Source organism: Vulpes lagopus, chromosome 12, assembly GCF_018345385.1.
Source record: "Vulpes lagopus strain Blue_001 chromosome 12, ASM1834538v1, whole genome shotgun sequence".
NCBI lineage: Eukaryota > Metazoa > Chordata > Mammalia > Carnivora > Canidae > Vulpes > Vulpes lagopus.
Genome location: NC_054835.1, coordinates 23291171 through 23299179, shown reverse-complemented (window position 1 = coordinate 23299179; position 8009 = coordinate 23291171). Strand labels below are relative to the sequence as shown.

Here is an 8009-nt window from a genome sequence, read left to right as displayed (position 1 = left end):
CTGAAAAGATAAAAAATATAGATAAGCTTCTTCAGGGGCTTATTTGAGAAAAGGACTGGGTGGCAGGCACTGAGGGGGGCACTTGACGGGATGAGCACTGGGTGTTATTCTGTATGTTGGCAAATTGAACACCAATAAAAAATAAATTTATTATTAAAAAAAGAAAAGGAGAAAGAAAATAAGCTATACAATATTAGAGATTAGAAAGGGGTTATAAACACAGATAAATATGAGATTTAAAAATTAGAAGAGGATCATACAAGACTATGGCAAAAAATTGAAAATTTCAGGTGCCTGACTGAGCATGAGATTTTTTATCTCAAAGTTGTATGTTCAAGCCCCATTTTCAGTGTAGAGATTACTTAAAAATAAATAAAAAATAAAAAAATAAATTGAGCAACACCTGGCTGGCTCAGTTGGGGGGGTGGTGTGCGCAAGTCTTGATCTCCAGGTTGTGAGTTCTAGCCCCACATTGGTTATAAAGATTACTTTGAAAAAAGTGGAATCTTTTCATAGGAGTAGAAATTTTTATAGTCTTAGCTCAAAATCTGTCAAAAAAAAAAAAAAAGACTTTACCCTGTATCTTTTCCATAGCATCCAGTGGAATATATACAGCAAAGAATTTTGCTGGGTTTGCCTCACAATACAGAATTTGCTGTCTCCTACCCAAGTTCTATACTCATGGCTCTGTCTTCTTCTTTTTTTTTTTTAAGGAAAGGATTTATGCTTGGAAATTGAATGACTAGTAGGAAAATGAACATTAGTATTGATTTTGAAACTATGCTGAGCTGGATTTAGATGTGGGAAGAGTCACTCTTGGGGAGAAGAATAGGAAAAAAAATGAAAGATTGTCAGCTGTGAAAAAAGCAGAATGAAAACATATTACAAGCTATTATTGCTTTGCTGAATTCTGGAGGGGGAATTATCAAGGTTGAAATTGAGGATGAAAACTATAGTTACTAAAAAGATGGAATAGGATTAGATGTGGAAAGTTCTATTGGGAATATTCTTCCATCTGTTCCTAAATACCTAGACTTTATGCAGCAAGGTAAATATTTTCTAATCTTTGTCAAATCATGCAGCTCAGAAACCTCTGGTTTACAGATTGTCACCTTGAGGTCGAATTTGTACAAAAGGGATATAACATGTACCAGTATCATGGATGCTACCGCTACACTGGAGTTCCTCAAAGACAAGACAAAAGTGGAGGGAGATTGTATAGACCTAAATTGCCTCCAAAGTGGGATGTACGAGAAGAGAGTAACATAGAGGCCTTTGCTGATGACTTTTTTTTTTTTTAGGTGGAAAAGAAAACCTCCCCTTTACTGAATCCACACATGTTGAAATGAAAGCCAACTCAACAGAAAAGTTGTTACAACGCATTAAAGAGATTCTCCCTTAATATGTTTCTACATTTTCAAATACTAATGGGAGATATTTGTGTACTGGTGGGTTTTTTTTTAAAGATTTTACTTATTTATTCCTGAGAGACACAGAGAGAAGCAGAGACATAGACTGAGGGAGAAGCAGGCTCCTCACAGGGAGCCCAAGGTGGGACTCGATTCCCAGACTGGGATCAAGCCCTGAGCCAAAGGCAGATGCTCAACCACTGAGCCACCCAAGTGTCCCTTGTTTATTGGTTTAAATGAAGATGAAGTAATTGGCTTTAAAAGAGGAGTGAATGATCTTAACAAGTTAATTCCAGAAATAGAAAAATTCATTAGGAAGTTGCCTATCATTTCTGTATGGAGAAGAAGGCGATAAATTACTCACGTAAATTGCTTCAAGTATATGATAAAGGGAATCTTCGTGGATATGTCTGTGCCTTCAAAATAGAGCCATTTTGCTGTGCAGTGTTTGCTAAAGAGCCAGAATCCTAGCACGTGAAAGACAACCATGTGTGACAATTTACCATGGAGGAATGGATTTCCAAGAGAAGAAGGAAGATTAGAAAGGATGCTGTGTTGGGCTAGGATGGAAGATTAGAAGAAGGAAGATTAGAAAGGATGCTGTGTTGGGCTAGGATGGAAGATTAGAAGAAGGAAGATTAAAAAGGATGCTGTGTTGGGCTAGGATGGCAGGTAGGTTTTCATTTGGGATTTGAGGGAACATCTTAGTTTTCACATTTCAACACCTTATTTACTAATGTCTGGTGGATACAATCAATCATTCTCTCTCTTATTTTCTTCTACCCACTTAGTTGATGGATATTTCATACAGAAACCACATTACCTCTATCAGTAGCACAAGATGGTACTAAGATCAAATTAACCCTATTTTTCTTCCCTACCACCTCTTTACTCTCAATGAGAAAGCCTGTTGAATCCTTGTTCTTTCTGAGCTCAGTTTTAGTAACTGACCATTTCTTTCTGTCAGGACCACTTGCCTCTTCTATTCACCTTTCCTTCATCTTTCTTTACACCTTTCTGTTTATCTCCTCTAAAACCTCTTCCCTCTTCCTCTTCCATCTTTCCATCTAGCGGCCAAAATGTAACCCTAAATTAAAAAAAGAATAATGCTGGTATTTTATCTGATTTTGGAAAATGAAAGCCTCAAATAAAGTTAAACCACACTAGCAACTTTAAAATATCTGAAAATACAAGGCTTTTCCTTAGAACATGCACGGAACTCAGCTGTCCTTCACTAGCCATCTCATCTTCCAATTTTAATTGCCTTTGAAATGAACCCAATACATAATAATGTATTCAATGGCTATTAATGCATTTTTCCTATTGATTTTCATTCCATGCACAGTGTGTTCCAGCAGCATCAAGGATTAAAATGGATTAAAATTGTAATTTGTAGGATGCTGGGGTGGCTCAGTCAGTTAAGCATCCAACTCTTGATTTCAACTCAGGTCATGATCTCAGAGTTATGAATGGAGCCTTGTCTCAGGCTCTGCACTGGGTGTGGAGTCTGCTTAAGATTCTCTGTCTCTCCCTCTCCTGATCTCCCACTGCCCCTCCCCTGCATTCTCTCTCTCTTTCTCTCTCTCTCTCAAAAAAAAAATGTTGGAAAAAAGAGTTTTAATATTGCAATTTGTGGGGCACCTAGCTGGCTTAGTTGGTAGAGCATATGACTCTTTTATTTTTACCCTTTTTAAAGATTTTATTTATTTATTCATGAGAGACACACACAGAGACAGGCAGAGACACAGGCAGAGGGGAAGAAGCAGGCTCCATGGAGAGAGCCCAACGTGGGACTCGATCCCGGGTCTCCAGGATCATGCCCTGGGCCGAAGGCATGCCAAACCACTGAGCCACCTGGGCCACCCCTGTGACTCTTTTAAAAGAAATTTATTTATTTATTTATTTATTTATTTATTTATTTATTTATTTATTTATAGCAAGGGAGGGCAGAGAGAGGGAGAGAGAGAATCCCAAGCAGGATCCACGCCTAGCACGGAGCCTGATGTGGGACTGTATGCCGTGACCCAAATCAAGATTTCCTGTGAGCCAAAATCAAGAGTCAAATACTTAACCAACTGAATCACCAGGCACCCTAGAGCATGTGACTCTTGATCATTACATTGTGAGTTTAAGCCCCATGTTGAGTGTAGAGATTACTTAAAAATAATAGGGGTACCTGGTTGGTGGTTTGCAGTTGTTGGTTGTACTGTTTTTATATGTTATTTAGGCTAAGTAATTTTTTTTTTTTAATTTATGATAGTTACAGAGAGAGAGAGAGAGGCAGAGACACAGGCAGAGGGAGAAGCAGGCTCCATGCACCGGGAGCCTGACCTGGGATTCGATCCTGGGTCTCCAGGACCGCGCCCTGGGCCAAAGGCAGGCGCCAAACCGCTGCGCCACCCAGGGATCCCTAGGCTAAGTTATTAATTGTGTTGTTCAAATATACTGTGTCCTGGGCACCTGGGTGGCTCAGTCAGTTAAACATCTGACTTTGGCTCAGGTCATGATCTCAGGGTCCTGGGATCAAGCCCCACATCAGGCTCCCTGCCCAGTGAAGAGTCTGCTTCTTCCTCTCCCTCTGCCCTTCCCCTGCTCATGCTCTTTCTCTCTCATAAATAAATAAAATCTTTAAAAAAATCTACTGTGTCTTTAGTGATTTTTGTTGTTTGCCTCTGAAGATTCTGTTTATCAGTTAGTGTTAAATTATTCAACTTAAATTGTATCTCCTTTTTGTTTGGTCAAATTTGTCTCCTGTATTTTGAACCCATGTTATCAGGTACATACAAATGTGTTGTATTTTCCTTTGACTTGACTCTTTTATCAATATAAATGGATTTTCTATGTGAACAACCCTATTTTCTGTGATAGAAAAGTTTTAGTATTTCCTTTCTGATCTTACTAACTCTTATTTCTTCACCTTACTATACTGCCTAGGATTAAGACCTCAGGAAAAGGCTGAATACAAGAACTGAAAGCAGAAAAATTTCCTTCTCAGTCTTTTTTAAAAGATTTTATTTATTTATTCAAGAAAGACACAGAGAGAGAGGCAGAGATATAGGCAGAGGGAGAAGCAGGCTCCCTCTGGGGAGTCCAATGCAGGACTCAATCCCAGGACTCCAGGGGTCAAGCCCTGAGCTGAAGGCAGAGGCTCAACCACTGAGCCACCCAGGCATCACTTTCCTTCTCAATCTTAAGGAGAAAGTGTTCTGTATTTCTTTTCTTAGATACCCTTTATCAGATTGATAAAGTTCCCCTTTATTCTCATTTTCTGAGAGTACTAGGGAAATCATGAATAGATACTGAATTTTATCAAATGTTTTTTCTGGATCTATTAAAATGACCATACCCACCTGCCCCTTGGCCTTTTTCTGTTAATATGGTGAATTATAATGGTTGGTATTTTTTTAATGCTGGACATACCTTGCATTCCAAAATAAACTCCATTTAGCCGTGTTGTATTATCCTATTTATATATATCTAGATTTTTAAAAAAGATTTTATTTATTTATTCATGAGAGACACAGAGAGAGAGGCAGAGACATAGGCAGAAGGAGAAGCAGGCTCCATGCAAGGAGCCTGATGTGGGACTCGATCCCCGTATTCCAGGATCAGGCCCTGAGCCAAAGGTAGACGCTCAATCGCTGAGCCACCCAGGCATTCCTGTATTTCTAGATTCTGTTTGCTAATGTTTTGCTGAGAAATTCTTTTTGTCTGTGTTTATGTGGGATATTGACCTGGAGCTTTCTTTTCTCACATTGTCAGGATTTAGAATCAGAATGCTCTGAGAAATGTTCATTGTTCCTGTTTTCTGAAAAAGTTTGAGTAAAAGTGGAGATATTTCTTCTTTATATATTTTATAAAAGTCACTGTTGAAACTCCTTGAAGTTTTCCTAATGGGAAGATTTTTTCTAAATTTCTATATCTAATATAGATCTAATGATACAGAATTGTTCAGATTTTCTGTTTTTTTCTCATGTCAGTTTAAGTGTATTGTTTTCATAGATTTTGTCCATTTCATCTAATTTGTCAAATATATTGACAAAAAATGTTTATTGTTTATAGCATTCTCTCTCTCTCTCTCTCTCTCTCTCTCTCTCTCTCTCTCTTTTAGAGTGAGGGAGAGCAGGAGTGGGGAGGGGCAGAGGGAGAAAGAGAGAGAGAATGTTAAGCAGGCTTCATGCTTAGCACAAAGCCTGACACAGGGCCCAATCTCACAACCCTGAGATCATGACCTGAACCAAAATCAGGAGTTGGACAGTTAACCGAATGAGCCACCCAAGTTCCTCTATAGCATTCTCTTTTAATCTTTTTAATGTGTGTAGATCTGTACTAATACAGTATTTTTATTTCTGTTGTTCATATATATTTTTACTCTTTTTTGTGATGAATCTTGTAAAGAGTTTATCAATTTAATTTTATTTTCAAAGAACCAACTTATGGACTTGGTAATTTTATCTGTTGTTTGTTTTCATTGATTTCTGCTCTGCTATTATAATTTCCTTTCTTCTACTTACTTTGGGTTTGTTAAAGTGGAAACTAAATTCATTTAATTTTAAGGCTTTTCCTTTTTTACACAAACTTTATATTTCTCTACTAAAAAGCAGTCTAGTAAAGTAGCACTACTACTTTATTTGCAATTTTCCAATTTTTATATGTTGAATTTTAATTATTCAGTTCGAAAATCTTTCTAATTTTCCTTATGAATTCTTTGATAGATGGGTTATTTAGAATTTTCCCATTCAGTTTTCAAATACTTGGGGATTCTGTAGACGTCTTATAGTTTTTTGGTTTTGTTTTTTAAAAGATTTTACTTATTTATTCATGAGAGAGACAGAGAAAGAGAAAGAGACATAGGCAGAGGGAGAAGCAGGCTCCTTGTGAGGAGCCCGATGTAGAACTCAGTCCCAGGACCCCAGGATCACAACCTGAGCCAAAGGCAGATGCTCAACCATTGAGCCACCCAGGTACCCCTAGACATCTTATAGTTATTGATGTTTAATTTAATTGTGTTGTGATCAGAGAACATATTCTGTAAGATTTAAGTCTTTTGAAATGTACCTGACAGCCAACATTTCCAACCTATTTTTCTTCAGCCTAGTAAAACTGCTGATTTCTGCTTGGGCTCTATTCACTCCTAACACAATATAGAAAACATCCTTAAGCCAAAACCTGGGGTAAATGTGGAGAAACCTCTTGTTCTTCCTGTCTATCAAAGATTGCAGTCTTTTAAGTCATATTCATATTGGTTGTTCCGCAGGTCTTCAAATCACTCTTATTTATTTTATACAGCTTCCCTAGTTATTTTTGGTGGGAAGATTGGTCTGAGACAAGCTACTCTTTCATGGTTGGAATTGAAAGTTGCCCAGTGATTTAAAATTTATTCTAAAAGAGAATTTATTCTCGCAAGAGAATCAGAATGTAATCTGTGATGCTCTTCTAATTGCCCAGGACCATCCACTAGTCTTATATACTTTATTCAGGGTACTGAATAAGGAGTTAACAGGCTACTCTTTGCAAGCTGCCTTCACTTTAAAGCATAAGCTGGTAAAAATTTGTGGTTACACTGGGAAAATGTGTGTAGTATGAAAGATCTTCTATGTGAGTGGAGAACCTTCTACATTGATTGAAGACAGTGCAAGCTCTTTTCATGACATAAGCTTCCAGATATTTTATCCTAAATCCTACAATCTTGAAGACACTCAAACAGCAAGAAACTTGAATAAAGTCCTTCATACAGTCCTGATGACACATTTTGGAGTTACCAGTTTATTTCTGAGATTTTTCAGCACCTCTTAGATAACTTGTATGTAATATTTTCAGAGCAATGACACAATGATCTTTATTTAAATCTTGTCCAAGTCACACCTAAATCATGGCAATGTTTTTCATTGTATAGTCAATAATATCTTTAATTCTGTAAAAAATATGCCTTTGAAAAACTTTGCAAGGTAAGAAACTTGTTGGAATGTTAGAAAATCAGATTAGTCTTTACTTACTTCTTCCTAAATTTTCTTTATAGATGTTACTTAAAGGTTATTTAGGAACATTGATTTGTTAGTCTCTCTGTGCACAGTTGTTATTTACTCTGTGAATAGTTCATGGATAGATTTTCTTCCATTTTTAAATTGGAAAAAACTTGCAATAGTTTATTTTTAACAACAAGAATAACAATAACAATGGAAATTTCCCAAGATGTAACAGAAAACCTATATTACTTAGAAAAGATTGGGTGCCAGGCTGGCTCGGTTGGTGGAGCAAATTTAATAAATTTATTTTTCATTGGTGTTCAATTTGCCAACATATAGAATAACACCCAGTGCTCATCCCATCAAGTGCCCCCCTCAGTGCCCATCACCCAGTCACCCCCACTCCCACCCACCTCCCCTTCCACCACCCCTAGTTTGTTTCCTAGAGTTAGGAGTCTCTCATGTTCTGTCTCTCTTTCTGATATTTCCCATTCATTTTTTCTCCTTTCCTCTTTATTCCCTTTCACTATTTTTTATATTCCCCAAATGAATGAGACCATATAATGTTTGTCCTTCTCCGATTGACTTATTTCACTCAGCATAATACCCTCCAGTTCCATCCACGTCAAAGCAA

At 37.4% G+C, this 8009-nt stretch overlaps 1 pseudogene; it reads left to right on the top strand.

Annotated features, from left to right (window-relative positions):
• The first annotated feature begins 711 nt into the window (after positions 1-711).
• On the top strand, positions 712-7205 carry LOC121473232 (annotated as a pseudogene).
• The last annotated feature ends 804 nt before the right edge of the window (positions 7206-8009 follow it).